The sequence below is a fragment of the Callithrix jacchus genome, chromosome 3, assembly GCF_049354715.1.
Source record: "Callithrix jacchus isolate 240 chromosome 3, calJac240_pri, whole genome shotgun sequence".
Lineage (NCBI taxonomy): Eukaryota > Metazoa > Chordata > Mammalia > Primates > Cebidae > Callithrix > Callithrix jacchus.
This window is the reverse complement of record NC_133504.1, coordinates 99,157,212-99,180,165: the sequence shown is the minus strand read 5'-3', so window position 1 is coordinate 99,180,165 and position 22,954 is coordinate 99,157,212. Positions and strand designations below refer to the sequence as shown.

At 37.0% G+C, this 22,954-nt stretch overlaps 1 protein-coding gene across 11 annotated transcripts in view; it reads left to right on the top strand.

Moving 5' to 3' along the window:
• RAP1GDS1 (Rap1 GTPase-GDP dissociation stimulator 1) overlaps positions 1 to 22,954 on the top strand; it is a 210,267-nt gene that overhangs the window by 101,996 nt on the left and 85,317 nt on the right. The gene's annotated exons all lie outside the window — the stretch shown is intronic.

Below are 22,954 nucleotides of genomic sequence, written 5' to 3'. Positions count from 1 at the left end.
AGTTTTATTTCTATAGCTAGGATAACTTTTAATGCTTATTTTCCCCATTGAGCGTTTAATTCAAATGAGTTATATTTTGTGTATAAACACAAAAGATATGGCCCTTTTATAATAGCCAGTCCTCCGAAAAGTGATTTATGCATATGAGCCAGAAAGAAAGGACATAAATACATTGGTTTATGATATAAGAAAGAAGTAGGAAAAAGCATTGAAACTACAGTTGTAACTCATATATAGCAGGAATGGTTAAACTAGCCTCATTTATTCTCCTTTTTTCACATTTTCTGAAATAGGAGTTATAATAGCCATAAGTATTGAAATATCAGTAATTATTCTGAGGACATAGGTGTCTTAATATGAATTTTAACTTACGGTTTTTAATCCCCAATATAGCCTGTAGATCTTCCTATCTGCTCCTTTCTTCCAGTTCTTTTTATCATAGGTTGTTAGCTTTATTTACAAAATTCTATTACTTTATGTTTATAACTTTGTGTTTTCATATTTAGGATTTTTATTAAGTACTGTAGTTTATAATATCAACTTTTAAGAATGAACCATTTATTGTATATTTATATGATTAATTTTAGCAATTTATATTAAAAAGACCTCAGCTGAGTAAAAGAGTAATGGCTGTACTTGGAGAGTATTGATTATTACTGTTTTTATTCTTATCCTTCTGTGTTTGTAACTAGAATGTAAGGGTACCAAAACTATTCTTTAAACCTTGTTCATTTTAGTTATTCTTGAATATACATTGTTTGAACACAGAGAATATTACCTGTTTTGAGAATTTCTGTCCTGGAGTTTCTCCTATTGATAAAATAGGAGAAATACAAACAGTGATAGTTTGTCTCATATTGCTTTGGTTTTGTGGGCATAGAGTAATTTTATTTTCTGTGTATCCAAGAACCTTGAAGTTAAGGTAATAAATGTCTACTTAACAAGATCATTCTTTTGCTGAAACTGAAGTCTATTATTATAGTATGTATCTCATTTATTTACTTTATCTTATGAGATATACAATATGAAGTTCTATGGATATTCTTTAAGCTATGAAGTTAATTTTTTTCATTTCATTGTAAGTATTTATAACCAACTTATCCTCATTTAGTTCAGTGGAAATCACAGCTAAATGGTTGATTAAGCATAGTAAATACAGGTCATATTTTTATACCTATAAACTTCAGTTCAGGAAAATGAAGTTGGAAGTCTTAAAAATGAATAAATCTGAGAAGTGATTCATTACTTACTGTAAATATATGATGAAAATGTATTGGTTGTGCCATGCTTTCATATGCATATAATTTCTGTAGACTGCATGCCTTCTTACCCTTTTATTTGAAATTAAATTCTGTGAACTTCTTAGTGATTTCTCTAGAATGATTGTAGGACAATTGCAGTATTTATACTTGAATTACAAGAATAATATAAAAGTCTATAAATGTGTGGTTGATTTGTTAATTTACTTGAAATACATTTCTCATTCTATTTTGTGACTAGAAATGTTTCTTTTTTAAACAAGTTTTTAGTGGCTTCTATTTTAATTAATTCACCAACCTTCCTCACTCTCGGGAATGTAATGCTTCATTTTTAAAAGGAGTGTAGAAAACTACATGATAGCCTTGTGATCAATACAGAGAATCTTTATCTTTCAAATAAAGTATGTTTTAAAGTTCATATATTTGTGTTTTATCAAACTTATCTGTGAGGCTAATCAGTTGATTTCTATTTTATTAATGTACTCCAAATGAATAATTTTTTTCGTGTAGGTTTATTCAGGATGATAGTAGGCTTACAACGGATAGTAAAGTTGATGTAAATAGAAAGTGGTATAAGAATTCATTATTGGATTGCTTCTCAGCCTTTTGGCTAAGATCAATTCTTAGCCTTTGGCTAAGAATTCACTATTGGAGATAAAAATTTGAGAAATTCTTACATGTTCTGTAGATTTTTACTTTGACACATGAAAAGTAAAGTATTTCCTCGCACATTTCAGTTAGCATAGTGTATTTGAAAGGAGACAGGCTCCAACTGTAGAAGGAATTACCATAAAATCCATGTAAATCTTTGGAGAAAAACTAGGTCACATTTCAGTTTTACCAGCCTTGACAGTGCCCATTTTAGGAACTCTTCCTAATGGAAGAAAACAGTCTTACATAATCCTAACATGAGATAACAGACTGACATTCTGCTAAATGGGATGGAGTAAAGCTTTGTTGCTAATGAACTTTTTGAATCCCAGTCTCCCTCTTGCATATAGAAATGAAAGAATCACAGGCTTGGGAATGTTTTTCATTTAAAATGCTTGGTCTTTTTTCTTCCGGAGAGCCTGTGAGGCACTTTATTTGTAGATTTATCTTTCAAAGTATCCAGACTTACGACCTAAGCAATATTTTTAAATTCTACCCTTTAACTTTGCCAAAATAACTCTTTTTATGAGAAGTTCGACATCTTTCAGATCAGAGAAGAAAGGAAAATTGTATTTCAATTTGGAAAGAAATAATCAAAATTGTGCATTTGCTGGGATATACCAGGAAATGTGGTTTTAAAGCCCAGTAGTGTCGTATTTCAGAAATGCATGCCTTTGGCCTATTTACACTTCTATTTCAAAGGCGTTAAAAAAAGATTATGTTCTTATATAGCCATCTTTGTGGCATTCTTCATTTTATTGATTTGTTTATATAACTGTGCACATTTTAAATTGTTGATATACTTAAATGGCCTTTAGTTTTAAAAAGCTTTATGTTAAATTCCCATCCTGTATTTATAATTCCTGGGGATAAATTGGTGATTTGAGACTAGTGTTCAGTTTGTGGTTATTACTGCTTGAGGTCAGGAAATAATTGTTACTTGATCTACTGTTAAAAGCTATTAGTATCTAGAAGAAAGTGATTAAATGAAATTAAATATTTGAAATATTTGTGCCTTTTTATACACAGGGGAAGAATAATGTACAAATCAAATAAAGATGTTTTAAAATTAAACAAATATACCTCTTTACAGAAATAAAATTAATGTTTATTATATAACTGGTACTATATTGGAAAGATTTGCACACTTAAGTTTTTATTATATGCTATCTTACATGAGATAAAAAGTTGTATTTTTCCTCACTGATAGGTAAATAAATATTAAAATGAGATAGTAATCAGGCTTGCCAAAACCAGTGTTTATGAAGTGAAATATTGTTTATTCATTGATATCAAGTATAAATGGGAAGGATGCTGAAACATATGCATTTATCCATTTGTGTATTGGTAATTCTTATACTACACTATTTTTATATAAAGGCTTTTTATATAAAAATAAAGCCTCTACACTATTTTAATACAAAGGCTTTATTTTTATATAAAAAGCCTTCATATAAAACTAGTGTAGAAGAAATTCATAGTTCTTTCTGAAAATGCTGAAAAATAGTTACTAATAATTCTATAATATTTTATTATATAAGTTGATCAGAAAGCATATATTAATATAATACAGAAATACTTTGAAATTGCCAAAGTATTCAAAGTATATTTGCAGCAGTTACATTCAAAAGGGAACTATTTATATCCAGCATTTAAAATAAATGTTTATTTCAGTGATATCAATTATGTTAATTGATTAGTTATATTTGTTATGTTATTAAAGTCTCATGCAAGCCTTACCCTGTTTTCTTTGTTATTCAGTTTTAGAATAAAACAGTTATCAGTCTATAAGTAGTATAAAATTAAGATTATTTAGTTTTCATCAATCTGTTATATTTTATGGTGAGTTTATTAGTAAAGTACATCATGTATATAAGAATAAACAATATGCTACTGCTACTTTTAGAGATAGTAATTATGACTATTATCACATGAAAGCATTTCACTATAGAGACAATCTAAATATAGATAGAAGTACATGTTGTTTTGTAACACTGTCATAAGCTCTAAAAACAAGCATATACCATTAAGGAGCTTTTTAAATGGTAGAGAAAATAAAATGAACAAAGGAACACAACTTGAGTATAGTTACAGAGCACACACTAAATATATGTTTTCTTATCAGAATGAAAATAAATATTAACTGTAGCTTTATTTTAGAGATTAACCAAATACTGCATTCCTTAGAAAAAAATAGAATTTGTTTAAAAGTTAATATAATTATAAAAGTATAAAATTTTAATATAACCCCTAGAAAGTGGATATTGCAAATGAATGTGATTTCCAGCTCTACCAAGTTACCATTTAGTCTTTCTGATTTTAGTTTCCTCATTGGTAGATTAAGCTTGTGTGGATTAAGTATGTTCTATATAAAAACTGTGTGTGACTCAGTGTACCACATACAGTAACATACAAAAGATATTTACATAAAGATACAAAAGCCAGAAGCCATATAAAGAGAGGCAAAGATAAATCTGGTGGGAAGCAAGGATAATATGCTTAACTGTGTATAAGCATTGATTTTACTTGAGCTTCTTGGCAGCCTATGTGAAAAAACTTGACATGCCATGTAATTTTTGTTTTATATTAAAAAGGAATATTCTAGTTCTTTAACCAAACAAACTCTTGAGAAAAAATACTAGAAGGGACTTATCAGGGTATCATTAATTCCTTAGGTGATTCTGTGCACATACCTAGTTAAAATATGCAAGGATGTTTATTGGCATTACAGTGTCCTTAGAGACTTCTACAAAAGTTTCCCAGATGTTCTCCATGTGATTGTTTCTTACATGAATCTTCAACAGAATCCAGGAAATAATACTGAGGACTTTACAGAAGGTAGTTATATTTGGGTAGTATATTCCAAGCACACTGTTTTTTGGTGGTTAAACTTGCTTCAAGGATTCAGTTTATAAATTTGAAAAAGTTTTGACTTGCATATATTTCCTAGATTAGTTTAAAACCAGAATAGAATTCTGGTTTGCATTTATTATACTTTTCCGTTTATGTTGTGAGATATATACAGATTCTATTTCTTGAGACCTAAAAAGCATGTTTATCTTGGATTTTTGAGCTCATTATCAGTTTGATGGAAACCTGACTAGCATGGAAGTGAATATTTTAAAATACTGCTTTAGTTGTGGTACACAAATCTATACATAAGTTAAAATTGTTTAGAACCATACATACCCATATGCATACACTGAAAACTGATGAACTATGAATTAGGTCTGACAGTGTACCAATGTCAGTGTCCTGGTTGTGTTATTGAGTAGTAGAGTTATGCAGTGTCCATTGGAGGAAGGGGGATAAAGGGTACATAAGACCTTTTTGTGCTTTTTTGTTTTAAATAACTTTTTGTGAGCCTCTAATTCTAAATAAAAAGTTTAAAAACATCACCTATCCAGAAAGCATATATATTTTCTTCTCAATGGAAATGACCTTGTTCGTTTCAGCAGTATCTGAGATGGAAGGTGGAGGCAGCAGGTATATACACACATACACATAAAATTTTAAAGCATGGCTCACAGCAATAATTTTAACTGAGTTTGTGCAATTAATGTGAAAGACAAAATTGCCTCTAATTTTTTCTCCCTCCAAATTTGACTTTTATGGGGAAAAAAATCAACAAAAACCTATCAACCCTAAAATAAGAGTTAGGGAGAAAGAATTCATATTTGTTGGGTTAAGAGGTAGGTACAAAAGCAGAGTAAATTTCCTAGAGAGGGAATAACTGATAGGGAAATATCATAGACCATATAAAGTGAAATTATGAACACAAGTAAACAGGTTAGTATTAAAATGAGAAGGGACATTTCTGCCTTAGAGAAAAAAGACACAAGATAAATGAAAGTATTAAAGAAGACCTTTAAGTAGTAAAGACGGTAGTCAGAGGAGTGTTTTTGGTATAGCTCTATCGTCCCAGTAAGGTAGATGTCAAGTTCATCTGTTCATAAAAGTCAACAGCAAAATGATGGTAGGAAGTTTGTAGTTTGTGGGGAAAGTTCAGAATTGGGGCTGTGGAACATGTTGTAAATCATGAATATTCGGTTTTTTTAAAAAAATAGCCAAATAGTAATATAGGTGTGCTATGGTAGAGATCTTGATTGTATATCCATTAATGTGTAGTGTGCACTTAAAATGTCTGTAGGCTAAGGAATTATTTTGACTTTGATATATGGACAGGAAAGAGCCTCTGAAAGTAACTTGAAGAAATTGGTATTTTCAGTTTTGTGGCATCATATAGTCTGATTGGAATGGACAGAGATGTGAGGCAGAGATACCAGGAAGCCATTATAGGAAGTCAGGTGTGGTGTGGTAAACAGTGACTGCAGCAGAGAGAACGAAATTATAATGTGAAGTGAGAGAGTACTCAGATAGCTTATTACCAGTTTGGCTGGTTCTTGCATACACTGCACCAGGTTTAAGCAATGTTAAGTACTCTATCTCTTCAGATAGTTTACACTTTGAGAAACTAAAGTTCTTTCCATTTTTGTACTTGGTATTAAATTTAAATCCCTCTTTTATTAAATGGTATTCAGAAATCCGAGATTCTATAAAGTTTACCTTAAAAATTGTAGGACAAAGAACACGTGTAACTGCTTTTTTTTTTCTCATGCTGCATTACTTTCCAAGTACTATGTTATAAAAAGCTAATGTCTTAGGGAAAACGTGGAATAGTAATTTCAGAGTAATTGTTCCTAATTTTATAGATATGAAAATAGAGGCAACCTGTGAGAGAATTGCACTGGCAAAAATATTCGATGATTTTTCTTGGGTTCAATTAAAAAGTCATATATGGTTGCCTTCTCCCCTAGCCCTGCCTCCATTCTCTGTGTGAGAAGGCTGAATGGCCTTGGAATTTTCCTTTCCCCATTAACACTTTAGGTAGGTTGGGAGAAGTCTAATTATAGAGGCCTATTTTGGGGTTTAAACATTTTAGGTCTAAGTCTGTTTTTTCACCTTAACTTTACCACCTTAATTTCACCTGTTAAAGTCAAAGTTTACATATGTGAAACGTAAGATTTTTAGTCTGCTTATTGAACCCTATCAACACATATTATCGTCTGCTCTTTTTAATAGTGTTTTGCTTAAAATTTTTTAAATTTTCTTATTTTGAACCAAGCTGAAGTACTGAGAACTTTCTCAACTTTTAATTAACCTTTTCCTTTCTACAAGTTGGGTGTATTTTCCTTGGCAGTGAAGAAATATGAAAAAGAAATGCTGTGTAAGAGTGGATAATTGAGGGCCAGGCATAGTGGCTCACGCCTGTAATCCTAACACTTTGAGAGGCCGAGGCAGGTGAATTACTTGAGGTCAGGAGATCAAGACCAGTCTGGTCAACATGGTGAATCCCCATCTCTCCTTAAAAAATTAATAATAATAACCTAACCAGGCATGGTGGCATGTACCTTTAATTCCGGCTTCAGGAGGCTGGGGCATGAGAATTGCTAGAACAAGGGAGGCAGAGGCTGCAGTGTGCTGAGATCACTGTACTCCAGCCTGGGTGATAGAGTGAGACTCTGTCTCCAAAAAAAAAAAAAAAAAAAAGTGAATGATTGACATTTTTCTTGCCAAGTAAAATGTAAAATGTTTTTTACCCTTTGAGAAACTATGCTCGCATCAGTTCAGATTAAATTCTAAATCATAACTATATATACATTTGCTCACACACACACATACATATGCAGAGTCTTGCATAATTTAAGTATGAAATAGTTTACAAAAACAACTTTTATACTTAAAATATTTATAAAAACTACTTTTGATCTTTAACAATAGGAGTAATACATTAGAACAATAAATTACATATATTGTTATCTAACTGCTATGTAAAAGTTGCTGTAGGTAATTTTTATGGAAATAATTGAGTTAATTGACTATAATTTGTTTGTAAACTAAAGATATTCTGTCTTTTGCTAATCAAATGATAGTAAACAGACTTTAGTAATTTCTTTAGGAAATGTATTGCCAATTATGGATTCATTATTTACTATTGAAAAAGTAGAATTATTGAACAGTTTTAACTGATGTGAGAGATCTGTCGGACTACAGAAGTTAATACTAGTATCAGCAGGCACACCAAAAGCTGTGTTGATCAAATGCTGGGCCATAACCTCATTTTATGCTGCATCTTTGGTACTAGTGCTTTGGGAAATGAACAAATTAATTCATTTTCTTTCCCTGATCTGGCATTACAAGTGTAAATGTACATAAACCTTGAAATTTTGCCATGTAAATGCACAATTTTAAACCTGAATATAATGTCACAGAATTGTAAGTTGAATGCTTCTCTTTTGATGTGTGCACTTAACAGTCTTGGTGGCTTTTTCTTCATGACTACTGTTTGTCATTTTACTTATGTAATATTTAGAGCTTTTGCTTTTATACCTAGTCTTTCAGGGATTTTGCCTAAATCTGGAAGGTTCATAAATTGTGTTTTGAGTTTTAGAAAAGATATTGATGAGCTTTTTTATTTGAATGCTGAAAACATATTTGATTATGTCTAAGGTACATAATAGAAATTCACTGTTGGCAGAATTATAGGGGGACATATAAACATTAGAATGGAATTTTGTAGTAGGCTTCATAAATACATTTTAACTTTTCCTTGAAAAACAATGTAAGGGGGATTAATTCAGGATGGCGTGGTAAGAACAACTCAGGATTGCAGCTCTCAGTAAAGGTGCAGAGGGTGAGTCAAACCCGCATTTCCAGACGGATCTTTGTTGCCCACAAAACGGGGAAATTCCCAGATGTCAGAGAGACACAGGATGCCAGCACAGCTGTTTCGCTGATGGGGCCGCTTCAGCCAGCGCCACAGCGCAGCAGCACTCCACACACTCTGCACAAAATGCACTGGTCCGGGTGCCCTGTTAAACTGGCAGTCTGAGATTTGGGAGGGCAGTTTAGCGTATCCATCTGATTAAACCGCACTGGACAGTGAGCCAGACCAGGAGATTCCTGGGAAGTGGTGTTTGAGCCAGCGCAGTGGGTCAACTGCATGGGAAATCATACAGATCCTGGTACCCTATCAGCAGGCAACTAAAACACCTGGGAGAGTCAACCATTCAACTTAAAAAAAAAAAAAATCGCTCTGAGGCAGGGAGCCAGGTGAGCAGGCTCAGTGGGTTTTACCCACACAGGGACAAACAAAACGGCAATTCGAAACACTAGGGGTTGAGGATTTCACTGAAGGCACACCTGAACCCAGAACGGTGCAGCTTGGTGGGGGAGGGGCATCCGCCATTACCGAGGCAATTCACCCCTATTGAGGTACACTCCCATTGCTACCGCAGCCTGCCATTACCGAGGCAACCCACTGCAACAGAGAGACTCCACCACAGGCCAGAGCCCGTGGCAACAGGGCAGAGCCCACGACAGCAGGGCGGAACCCATGGCAGCAGGGCAGAGCCTCGGCAGGCAAATAGTGACTAGACTGCCTCCTAGCTGGGCAGGACAGTGCAATGGATACTCATAAAGAAAGCCCTAACTCCCCGAGACAGAGCATCTGAGGAAAAAAAGGGGTTTTATGAGTTCTGCTGCAGCAGACTTAAACGTATCAGCCTAACAGCCCTGAATGAACAATGGAGCTCACAGCTCAGCACTTGAGCTCCTATAAAGTACAGACCGTCTCCTCAAGAAGCTCCCTGACCCCTATATATCCAGAGAGTCACCTCAAAAAGGACTGATGAGACTGACCTTTGGCAGGCATCATTGTGTGACAAAGATAGCAGAAGAAGAAACTGGTAGCATCCCTCACTGTTCTGCAGCTGCTACAGGTGTACCCCAGATGAGCAGGGCCTGGAGTGGACTTCAGCAGTGGTACAGCAAAGGGGCTAGACTGGTAGAAGGAAAACCAAGTAACAGAAATACTTCATCATCGACAATCTGGGCATCCACTCAGAGACCCAATTGAAAAGTCAGCAACTAATCAGATGACAGGTGGATAAACCCACAAAGATGGGAAGAAGCCAGCGCAAAAAGGAGGAAAACACCTGAAACCAGAACACCTCACCTCCTACAAAGGACCAAAACTCCTCACCAGCAAGGGAACAAAGCTGGACAAAAAATGACTGTGAGGAAATGACAGAGTCAGACTTCAAAAGGTGGATAATGAGAAACTGACGTGAGCTAAAATAACATGTTGTAAATTAATGCAAAGAAACTAAGAACCTTGAAAAACGATTCGAGGAAATGATAACAAGAATGGACAACTTAGAGAGGAATATGGAGGAATTGAAGGAGCTGAAAAACAACTAGGGAACTTCATGAAGCATGCACAAGTTTCAGCAGCCGAATTGACCAAGCAGAAGAAAGAATATCAGAAGTCGAAGGTCAACTCAATGAAATAAAACAAGAAACCAAGATTAGAGAAAAAAACACAAAAAGGAATGAACAAGTCTCCAAGAACTGTGGGACGATGTGAAGAGACCTAACCTACAATTGATAGGTGTACCAGAAAGTGACGAAGAGAATGAATCCAAGCTGGAAAATACTCTTCAGGATATTATCCAGGAAAATTTCCCCAACCTAGCAAGGCAGGCCAACACTCAAATCCAGGAAATACAGAGAACACCACAAAGATATTCCGCAAGAAGAGCAACCCCAAGGCACATAATCGTCAGATTCACCAGGGTTGAAATGAAGGAGAAAATGCTAAGGGCAGCCAGAGAGAAATGTTGGGTCACCCACAAAGGGAAGCCCATCAGACTCAAAGCAGATCTCTCGGCAGAAACTCTACAAGCCAGAAGAGAGTGGGGGCCAATATTCAACATCCTTAAAGAAAAGAACTTTCAACCCAGAATTTCATATCCAGCCAAACTGAGCTTCATAAGTGAAGGAAAAATAAAATCCTTTGCGAACAAGCAAGTACTCAAGAGATTTTGTCACCACCAGGCCTGCTTTACAAGAGCTTCTGAAAGAGGCACTACACATAGAAAGGAACAACCACTACCAGCCATTCCAAAAACACACCGAATGGTAAAGAGCATAAACAAAATGAACAATATGCATCAACTAATGGGCAAAACAGCCAGCTAGCATCAAAATGGCAGTATCAAATTCACACATAACAATATTAACCCTAAATGTAAATGTGTTAAATGCACCAATCAAAAGACACACACTGGCAAATTGGATAGAAAACCAAAACCCATCAGTGTGCTGTATCCAGGAAACCCATCTCACATGCAAGGAAATACAAAAGCTAAAAATAAAGGGATGGAGGAAGATTTGCCAAGCAAATGGAGAGCAAAAAAAAGCAGGAGTTGCAATTCTCATCTCTGATAAAATAGACTTTAAAGCAACAAAGATCAAAAGAGACAAAGAAGGCCATTACATAATGGTAAAAGGATCGATACAACAAGAAGAGCTAACGATCCTAAACATACATGGACCCAATACAGGAGGACCCAGATACATAAGGCAACTTCTTAATGACTTACAAAGAGACGTAGACTCCCACACAATAATAATGGGAGACTTTAACACTCCACTGTCAATATTAGATCAACCAGACAGAAAATTAACAAGGATACCCAGGGCTTGAACTCAGACCTGGAACAAGCAAACCTGATAGACATTTACAGAACTCTCCACCCCAAATCCACAGAATATACATTCTTCTCAGCACCACATCACACCTACTCTAAAATTGACCACATAATTGGAAGTAAAGCACTCCTCAGCAAGTGCAAAACAACTGAAATCATAACAAACAGCCTCTCAGACCACAGTGCAATCAAGTTAGAACTCAGAATTCAGAAATTAACTCAGAACCGCACAGCTTCATGGAAAATGAACAACTGGCTCTTGATTGTTGACTGGATAAACAATTAAATGAAGGCAGAAATAAAGAAGTTTTTCAAAACCAACGAGAACGAAGACACAACATGCCAGAATCTCTGGGACACATTTAAAGCAGTCTCTAGAGGAAAATATACAGCAATAAGTGCCCATATGAGCAGAGTGGAGAAATTCAAAATTGACACCCTATCGTCAAAATTGAAAGAGCTAAAGGAGCAAGATCACAAAAACTCAAAACCTAGCAGAAGACAAGAAATAACTAAGATCAGAGCTGAACGGAAGGAGATAGAGACACAAAAAACCCTTCAAAAAAATCAATAAATCGAAGAGCTGCTTTATTGGTTGATTGAAAAGATCAACAAAATAAACAGACCACTAGCCAGACTGATAAAAAAGAAAAGAGAGAACAACCAAATAGATGCAATAAAAAATGATACAGGGGAAATCATCACAGATAGCACAGAAATTCAAACCATCATCAGAGAATATTACAAACAACTCTATGCACATAAACTAGTAAACCTGGAAGAAATGGATAAATTCCTGGACACCTATGTCCTCCCAAGCCTAAACCAGGAGGAAGCCGAAACTATGAATAGACTAATAAAAAGATCTGAAGTCGAGGCAGCAATTAAGAGCCTACCACACAAAAAAAGCCCAGGTCCAGATGGATTCACAGCCGAATTATATCAGACACACAAAGAGCAGCTGGTACCATTCCTTCTGAAACTACTCCAAATAATCCAAAAAGAGGGAATCCTTCCCAAATCATTTTATGAGACCAACATCATCCTGATTCCAAAATCTGGCAGAGACCCAAGAAGAAAGGAAAACTTCAGGCCAATATCCACGGTGAACATAGATGCAAAAATCTTCAATAAAATACTGGCAAGCCGATTGCAACAGCACATCAAAAACCTTATCCATCATGATCAAGTAGGATTCATCCCAGGGATGCAAGGCTGGTTCAACATACACAAGTCTATAAACATAATTCATCACATAAACAGAACCAAAAACAAAAACCGCATGATTATCTTAATTGACGCAGAGAAGGCATTCAACAAAATTCAACAGCCCTTTATGCTAAAAGCCCTCAATAAACTCGGTATCGATGGAACGTATCTCAAAGTAATAAAAGCTATTTACGACAAATGAACAGCCAATATCATACTGAATGGGCAAAAACTGGAAGCATTCTCTTTGAAATCCGGCACTAGACAAGGATGCCCTCTTTCACCACTCCTATTCAATATAGTACTGTAAGTTCTAGCCAGAGCATCAGGCAAGACAAAGAAATAAAGGGTATTCAAATAGGAAAGGTGGAAGCCAAATTGTATCTATTTGCAGACGACATGATATATACCTAGAAGACCCCATCGCCTCAGCCCAAAAACTCCTGAAACTGATAAGCAACTTCAGCAAAGTCTCAGGATATAAAATCAATGTGCAAAAATCACAAGCTTTCCTATACACCAATAACAGACTTAAAGAAAGCCAAATCAAGAATGAACTGCCATTCACAATTGCTACAAAAAGAATAAAATACCTAGGAATTCAACTTACAAAGAACGTAAGGGACCTCTTCAAGGAAAACTACAAATCACTGCTCAACAAAATAAGAGAGGACACAAACAGATGGAGAAACATTCCATGTTCATGATTAGGAAGAATCAATATCGTGAAAATGGGTATATTGCCCAAAGTAATTTATAGAATCAACGCTATCCCCATCAAGCTACCAATGACTTTCTTCACAGAACTGGAAAAAACCACCTTGAACTTCATATGGAACCTAAAGAGAGCCCACATAGTTAAGTCAATTCTAAGCAAAAAGAACACAGCAGGGGACATCACACTACTGGACTTCAAACTATACTACCAGGCTATAATAATCAAAACAGCATGGTACTGCTACCAAAACAGAGATATCGACCAATGGAACAAAACAGAGGCATCGGAGGCAACACAACATATCTACAATCATACAATCTTTGGTAAACCTGACAAAAACAAGCAATGGGGAAAGGATTCCCTGTTTAATAAATGGTGTTGGGAAAACTGGCTAGCCATGTGCAGAAAGCAGAAACTGGACCCCTTCCTGACACCTTACACTAAAATTAACTCCAGATGGATTAAAGACTTAAACATAAAACCTAACGCCATAAAAACCCTAGAAGAAAATATAGGCAAAACCATTCAGGACATAGGAGTAGGCAAGGACTTCATGAACAAAACACCAAAAGCATTGTCAACAAAAGCCAAAACAGAAAATGGGACCTAATCAGACTCCACAGCTTCTGCACGGCAAAAGAAACAGTCACTAGAGTGAATCGGCAACCAAACAGAATGGGAAAACATTTTTGCAGTTGACCCATCTGACAAAGCACTGATATCCAGAATTTACAAAGAACTCAAACAGATTTACAGGAAAAAAACATACAAGCCCATTCAAAAATGGGCAAAGGATATGAACAGACACTTTACAAAGGAAGACATACATGAGGCCAACAAACATATGAAAAAATGCTCATCATCACTGGTCATTAGAGAGATGGAGATCAAAACCACATTCAGATACCATCTCACGCCAGTTAGAATGGCGATCATTAAAAAAGATGGAGACAACAAATGCTGGAGAGGATGGTGGAGAAATAGGAACACTTTTATACTGTTGGTGGTATTGTAAATTAGTTCAACCATTTTGGAAGACAGTGTGGCGATTCCTGAAGGCCTTAGAAATAGAAATTCCATTTGACCCAGCAATCCCATTACTGGGTATATATCCAAAGGACTATAAATCGTTCTACTATAAGGACACATGCACACGAATGTTCATTGCAGCACTGTTTGCAATAGTAAAGATCTGGAACCAACCCAAATGCCCATTGATGATAGACTGGATTGGGAAAATGTGGCACATATACACCATGGAATATTATGCAGCAATCAAAAATGATGAGTTAGTGTCGTTTGCAGGGACATGGATGAATCTGGAGAACATCATTCTCAGTAAACTGACACAAGAACAGAAAATGAAATACCGCATATTCTCACTCATAGGCAGGTGATGAAAAATGAGAACACATGGACACAGGGAGGGGAGTACTACACACTGGGGTCTATTGGGGGGAATAGGGGAGGGACAGCCGGGGGGGCAATCTGGGGAGGGATAGCCTGGGGAGAAACGCCAAATGTGGGTGAAGGGGAGGAAGGCAGCAAAACACACTGCCATGTGTGTACCTATGCAACTGTCTTGCATGTTCTGCACATGTACCCAAAAACCTAAAATGCTATTAAAAAAAAAAAAAGATAAAAAAAGAAAAAAAAAAAACAATGTAGGATCTGGGTGCAGTTACTCACTCCTGTAATCCTAACATTTTGGGAACCTGAGGTGAGAGGATCACGTGAGCCCAGGAGTGCAGTATTACTCATTGGGCAACATATTAAGATCCTGTCTCTACAAAAAATAAAAACAAATTAGCTGTGCATGGTGGAACACTTCTGTAGTCCTGATACTTGGGAGGCTGAGATAGGAGGATCACATGAACCTGGGAGTTCAAGGCTGCAGGGGGATACATGATTGTGCTACCACATTCCAACCTGGGTGGCAGAGCAAGACCTTGTCTGAAAACAAACAACAGCAAACACAATATAGGTATATGTATTTACCATTTCCCTACTTCAGGAAATTAACTTAGTATTTGGCAATTTAAAGCAGTATATTTAATAGGAATGGGTAAAAGTCTTCATAATCATGCAGATCAGAATAGCCAGGATTTCAGACTTAGAAAAATACGTTTCTGTTCATGATTTACATCATCGGCTTCTAAATCTCTTTGAGTGTGAACACGTCCTTTTTAACACCACAAATTATTGTTCTCCCTCTTCGAGGACATAAGTCACATTTTTTAAGGTAATGATTGTACTTATAAAATGTATATACTGCGAAGTTATGTAATAATGAGTAAATGCCAGGAAATTCTCACTCTATGTCTTTGTATTTGTTGGTGTATACACACAGCTTAATCCACAAATATTGATTGAACCAACCATGTTAAGGGGGCACTGCCTGTGATCGGGATTATAGGGGGAAAATGAGCATGAAGTCTCTATCCTTGTAAGGCTTTCACAGGAGGAGGTAGGTAATAAACAAGTAAATATTACAGAAAGAAGATTATTTATAGATTGTGGTGACTGACATCAAGGGAATAAAGGACATAATGGAGTGTATTTGAGGGTGAAGAAAGTTCTCTCTGTGGATATTATTTAAGCTGAGGTCTGAAAAATGTGAATGAGCTAGCTGTGTAAAGAGAAGAAGAATATTCCTTATAGAAGTATAGTTAATTGAGCCAGGTGTGGTGGCTCGTATCTGTAATTGCAGCACTTTGGATACCAAGGCTCAAGGGTTGTTTGAGGCCAGGAATTTGAGACCAGCCTGGGCAACACAGCGAGACTCTGTCTCTAAAAAATAAAAAATGAGCCGGTGTGGTGGCTGTAGTCCCAGGTACTCTTGAAGCTGAGGTGGGAGTATTACCTGAACCCAGGAGTTCTAGGCTGCCGTGAGCTATCACACCACTGCACTCCAGCCTAGGTAACAGTGAGACCCTGTCTCGCAAAAAAAAAAAAAAGGTTGGAGGTAGTAATTGTAAAGCCCTGAGAGAGGGAGGAAGGGATTTGGTAGAATTTCAGAAAGGATACCAGGGTATGTGAGATACTGTGAACAGGGAGTATTTTGTGAAAAAGGTCAAGAAACAAACAAAGTGTAGATGATAGACAGCCTTGTGAATCATCTTGAAATAGTGAGAAGTTGTTGAAGGCAAGAAGTGACATGATCTGATTTGGATTTTAAAAACATTACTCATGGAGCTGCATGGAAAAGGAGTTGAGAAGCATGGAAATTATGAGTTAAGCCGGGAAGCATTGAGACTAATTGAAAGACTTTTGTAGTTGTCCAGGCACAACGTAATGGTATCTTGAATTAAGTTATAGTAGTGTGGAAGGAGGAAGAACTTGGAAAGTGTTTAGAGTGATGGATTGGATTGGGAATGTGGGAAAGAGAGAAATCAAGAGTGATTTCTAGGGCTCGAGTACCTGGACAGAATATGGGGCAATTTGTCGATGTAAGAAAGAACAGAGGTTGGTTTTTGTTTCTGGGTTATGCGGTTATTGTTGCTTGTTTTTATTTTGTTTTTCTGGGGGCATTATTAAGTCTAAGATTCTTTATAGACACAAGAGGAAATGCCACAGAGGCAATTTCTATATCTTTATGTTCTTTTAAATTTGGAGAGTAAACATTCAAAAGTTAAAATAATCTCCGCATTTAGCAAAATGTTAACTGTTTCTTAGATGGAATGTGTAGATTGAAGGGGAACAAAGAGAAATTAGAAAACTTAAGTGAATAAAGCTACCTCGAAGTCATAGTTTTTTATGTAGGAGGGAATTTAGAAGTCATCTCAGCCACCCCTGCCAAATTTTACAGATAAAAAAAAAAAACAGAGAGACCTGAAAATTCAAGTGAATATTTTAGGATCAACAGCCAAATTGGTGGTAGTGTTGATCTAAAAACCAGGTCTCAGGTTCATTGTTTCTGTAAAATATCTGAGGAAGTTATCACTGTCAAATATATAAATGCACTGTCGTTAAATACATTTATGCTTCAGTATGAATAGTTCTGAGCATGCAGGTTTAGGAATATGTTTTTAAGGATTTTCTTAAGCCAACATTTTGTTCAATATGTTTAAAGATCACAAAAATAAATCTTACCTAATTGAAAGCACATTGAGTAGAACCAAGTGATGGTAGAAAAATGGAAAAACTTTTTATATTTTTCCAAGTATAAAAGCTTCATTAAAAAAAAATTATGATGTGAGGTCTGGGTTTGGTGGCTCATGCCTGTAATCCCAGCACTTTGGGGAGGCCAATGCTGGAGGAGGATCACTTGAGGCTAGGAGTTTGATACCTACCAGAGCAACACAGGGAGATCCCATCTCTACAAAAAAGTAAAAGAATTAGCCTGGCATGGTGGCCTACACCTGTAGTACCAGCTACTCCAGAGTCTGAGACTTGAGCCCAGAAAGTCAAAGGTACAGGGAACTCTGATCAGACCACTGCACAGAGCAAGACCCTGTCTCAAAAAAAAAAGAAAATGAAAAGAGTATATATACATGCTTTATTATATTTGAGCCTTTATTCTTGACATTTTCTCTAAATATAGAGAAGTGTGTGAAATACTGACTTCTCTTTTTAATTCAGTGGGAAATGAAGGATGTTCAGATTCCATTGGATTCTTAGTAATAACTAAGGTACCCAATTAAAAGTTTGAGAGTTTTACTATTCCCAGTAAACCAGCTAGACAAATACAGGTATATTCTTCAAGTATGCAGGCAATTATCTCTTGACTTATATTGTTTTCTTTATACACAAGATGTATAAGGAAAAGTTAAAATTGGGCTAGGCATGTGGCTCACACCTGTAATCCCAGCACTTTGGGAGGCTGAGGTGAGCAGATGCTTTGAGCTCAGGAGTTTGAAACCAGGCTGGGCAATATGACGAGACCTCCTACTCTCTCTCTACCAAAAAAAAAAAAAAAAAAAAAAACAAAAAAACACACCTATAATAATTGGCCAGCTGTGGTTGTATGCATGACCACAAATAGACCCTGCTACCTGGGAGGCTGATATTGGGAGCATTGCTTGAGCCTGGGAGGTTGAGGCTGCAGTGAGTGGAGATTGTGCCACTGCACTCCAGCCTAGGCAACAGAGCAAGATCCTATCTCAAAAAACAAAAAAAATTATACTGTTCTTCTAATTGTTCTGAATAAATTTACTCTTTCCTATTATAGTGATATAAAGGAATTGATAAACATGTAACATTTTTTAAAATGTTACTTTATATCACTCTTGTTCAGTTTTTACTGATTGTTGGTAAACCCTTTTAAAATCTCTAATTTATTGGCACAGCAAAGCTTTTCGATTTAGTAGCTTTCTAACAAAATTTTTTCTCATTCTGTGCTTTAAATGAAATAAAATGGGGATGAAAGTGGCAAAACCATATTAACCTGTCCATGAGCAGCAAAAAAAAAAAAAGGCTTTAGTCACCTGAGAAACCTTAACATAAACAGTAAGAAGCAAATAATAGGACAGAAACTAATAGATTCTTTACTCACGATGTAATTTGAAGAGAATACTAGGTGGTGGTTCTCTCTCTTTTTTCAACATAATGTAGGTCAGCTAGTAAGTATTTAATATGTATGTGATATGGTTTGGCAATGTCCTCACCCAAATCTCATTTTGAATTCCACATGTTGTGGGAAGGACATGGTGGGAGGTAATTGACTCATGGAGGCGGTTCTTTCCCATCCTGTTCTCATAATAGTGAGTAAGTCTCATGAGATCTGATAGTTATTTTAAGGGGGAGTTTTCCTGCACAAGCTCTCTTTGCAGCCTGCTATCCATGTAAGACATGACTTGCTTCTCCTTGCCTTTCATCATGATTACGAAGCTTCCCCAGCCATGTGGAACTATAAATCCAATTAAACCTCTGTTTTGTAAAATGCCCAGTCTTTGTTATGTCATCAGTCGCATGAAAACAAACTAATACAGTAAATTGGTACTGGGAGTGGGGGGCTGTTGAAAAGATACCCAAAAACGTGGAAGCGACTTTGGAACTGGGTAACAGGCAGAGGTTGGAACAGTTTAGAAGGCTCAGAAGAAGGCAGGAAAATGTGGGAAAATTTGGAACTTCCTACAGACTTGTTGAATGGCTTTGCCCAAAATGCTGATAATGATATGGACAGTAAAGTCCAGACTGAGGTGGTCTCAGGTGGAAATGAAAAACTTGTTGGAAACTGGAGCAAAGGTGACTCTTGTTATGTTTTAGCAAAGAGACTGGCAGCATTTTGCCCCTGCCCTAGAGATTTGTGGAACTTTGAACTTGAGAGAGATAATTTAGGGTATCTGGTGGAAGAACTTTCTAAGCAGCAAAGCATTCAAGAGGTGACTTGGGTGCTGTTAAAAGCACTCAGTATTAAAAAGCTAACAGAGCTTAAAAGCTTGGAAAGTAGTGCAACCTGACTATGTGATAGAAGAGAAAATCCTATTTTCTGAGAAGAAATTCAAGCCAGCTGCAGAAAATGTTAATTCCAAGACAATAGGGAAAATGTCTCCAGGGCATGTCAGAGGTCTTCACAACAAGCAGCCACTCACATCACAGGCCTGGAGGCCTAGTTGGAACAGATGGTTTTATAGGCTGGGCCTAGGGCCTACCTGCTCTGTGCAACCTAGGGACTTGGTATTCTGCATTCCAGCCACTCCAGCGATGGCAAACAGGGGCCAGGGTACAGTCCAAGCTGTGGCTTCAGAAGGTACAGCTCAGGCTGTAGCCAAAGCTCCCCAAGCTTTGGCAGCTTCCACATGGTGTTGATCCTGTGAGTACACAGAAGTCAAGAATTGAAGTTTAGGAACCTCCATCCAGATTGCAGGAAATGTATGGAAACACCTGGATGCCCAGGCAGAAGTTAGGAAACAACGTGCAGATGTGAGACCCACATGGAGAACTTCTGCTAAGGCAGTGCAGAAGGGAAATGTGGGGTTGGACCCCCACACAGAGTCCCTATTGGAGCACTGCCTAATGGAACTGTGAGAAGTGGGCCACCATTCTCCAGACCCCAGAATGTCAGATCCATCGATGGCTTGCACCATGCACCTGGAAAAGCCGCAGGCACTCAATGCCAGCCCATGAAAACAACCAGGATGGGGACTATACTGCAAACCACAGGACTGAGCTGCCCAATACCATGGGAACCTACCTCTTGCACCAGCATGACCTGGATGTGAGACATGGAGTCAAAGGAGATCATTTCGGAGCTCTAAGATTTGACTGCCCTGCTGAATTTCGGACTTGGATGTGGCCTGTAGCTGCTTTGTTTTGGCCAATGTCTCCCATTTGGAATGGCTCTATTTATCCAATGCCTTTAGTCCCATTGTATATAGGAAGTAACATGCTTTTGATTTTACAGGCTCATAGGCAGAAGGGATTTATTTGCCTTATCTCATATGAGACTTTGGACTGGGGACTTTTGAGTTAATGCTAAAATGAGTTGAGGCTTTGGGGGATTGTTGGGAAAGCATGACTGGTTTTGAAATATGAAGACATGAGATTTGGGAGGGTCCAGGGGTGGAATATGATTTGGCTGTGTCCCCACCCAAATCTCATCTTTAATTCCCATGTGTTGTAGGAGGGACCCAGTGAGATATAGTTGAATCATGAGGGAAGGTCTTTCCTGTGCTGTTTTTGTGATAGTAAGTCTCATGAGATTTGATGGTTACTATAAGGGGGAGTTTTCCTGCACAAGCTCTTTTTGCCTGCTGCCATCCATGTAAGGCATGACTTGTTCCTCCTTGCCTTCTGCCATGATCATGACAGGCTTCCCCAGCTATGTGGAACTATAAGACCAATTAAACCTCTCCCTTTTGTAAATTGCCCAGTTTTGGATATGTCTTTTTCCACAGCATGAAAAAAACTAATACAATATGTATCACCTATCTTGATTGAGATCCATATTATGCACTGCTTTATAATAAAAAGAGAAAGGAATGGAGATGTGCCAAATTATTTGTTTCAAGTTGGTATATGTTTCAGGAAGTCATAAATAAATGAGAATGATGAGCAGCTTTTTTAAAGGTGACTTTTTTTTTGAGATGGAGTCTTCCCCTGTTGCCAGGCTGGAGCACAGTGGCGCAGGCACAGTCTCAGCTCACTGCAGCCTCCACCTCCCAGGTTCAAGCGATTCTTCCGCCTCAGCCTCCTGGACAGCTGGGACTACAGGTGCATGCCAAACACCTGGCTAATCTTTGTATTTTTAGTAGAGACAGGGTTTCACCATGTTGGCCAGGATGGTCTTGATCGCTTGACCTCACGATCCACCCGCCTCCCAAAGTGCTGGGATTACAGGCCTGAACCACCGTGCCTGGCCTAAAGGTGACTTTATGTTAAAACTGATTAACAACCAAGCCTCTAGGTAAAATATTTAATTTCTTATGAGTGAGATCAATTGTATTATTTTTACATGAACATCTATATTTAACAATTCTTATTTCTTTTAGCCTTGAACTTTTTCATCATTTTATAATCTATATTGTTATTGTTTAATTAATTAGAAAAGTTACATATCTAAAATTTGTTTCAAAGAATGGGGCTGATTCATTTTTGTGGCCCTGTTGATTTTGGTGAAGGAGAAGCCCTGTGTGTACCTATAGATATCAGCTAAAGTTTCACTCCAGTTTCATATGCATGTACTGAAGTCCTCTTACAGGCTCAGGAATACACTCATTCTTTTAGAATTTTTCATTTTTACAGTGTATTAGTCTGTTTTACACGCTAATCAAGACATACCCAAATCTGGGTAATTTATAAAGAAAAAGAAATTTAACGGATTCACAGTTTCATGGTGAAAGGTGAAGGAGGGACAAAGGTACATCTTTTATGGTGGCAGGCAAGAGAGCATGTGCAGGGAAATGCCCTTTATAAAACCATCTGATCTCATGAGACTTATTCACTATCACAAGAACAGCACAGGAAAAAACAAGACCCCATGATTCAGTTACCTCCCACTGGGTCCCTCCCATGATGTGGGGGGGGATTATGGGAACTAAAATTCAAGATAAGATTTGGGTGGAGACACAGCCAGACCATATCATACAGTGTATGAGAACTTCTTAAATATAATTTTCTTCAGTGGTACATCATCCTTTTAATGCTTAATAACCATATACTCACAAATATACACCTAGATAAGATCTAGCTATTTTATTCTAGATACTTGCCCAAAGACTTATACATGAATGTTTAATGCGGCATTATTCACAGTAGCCTAAAACTAGAAACAACCCAAATGTCAATCGGTATATTTTAGTGATGAAAGATATAGTGCTATATTCATAAAATGGAATGCTATTTAGTAATGAAAAAATGCTTATATTTGTGATATGGATACATCTCAAAATCATTACATTGAGTGAAAATAGACACATAAAAGAATATGTATTGCATGAATCCATTTCTATAAAATGCAAACTAATCTATACCAACAGAAAACAGTGATTACCTGAGACCAGAAATGGAGGGAAAGATGGCTTATGAAAGGACTTGAGGGTTCTTTTGGTTGTGATGAAAATGCTCAGTATATTGGTTGTGTGTTGATGTTCGCTAAGGTATATAGAACTGTCAGCACTCGC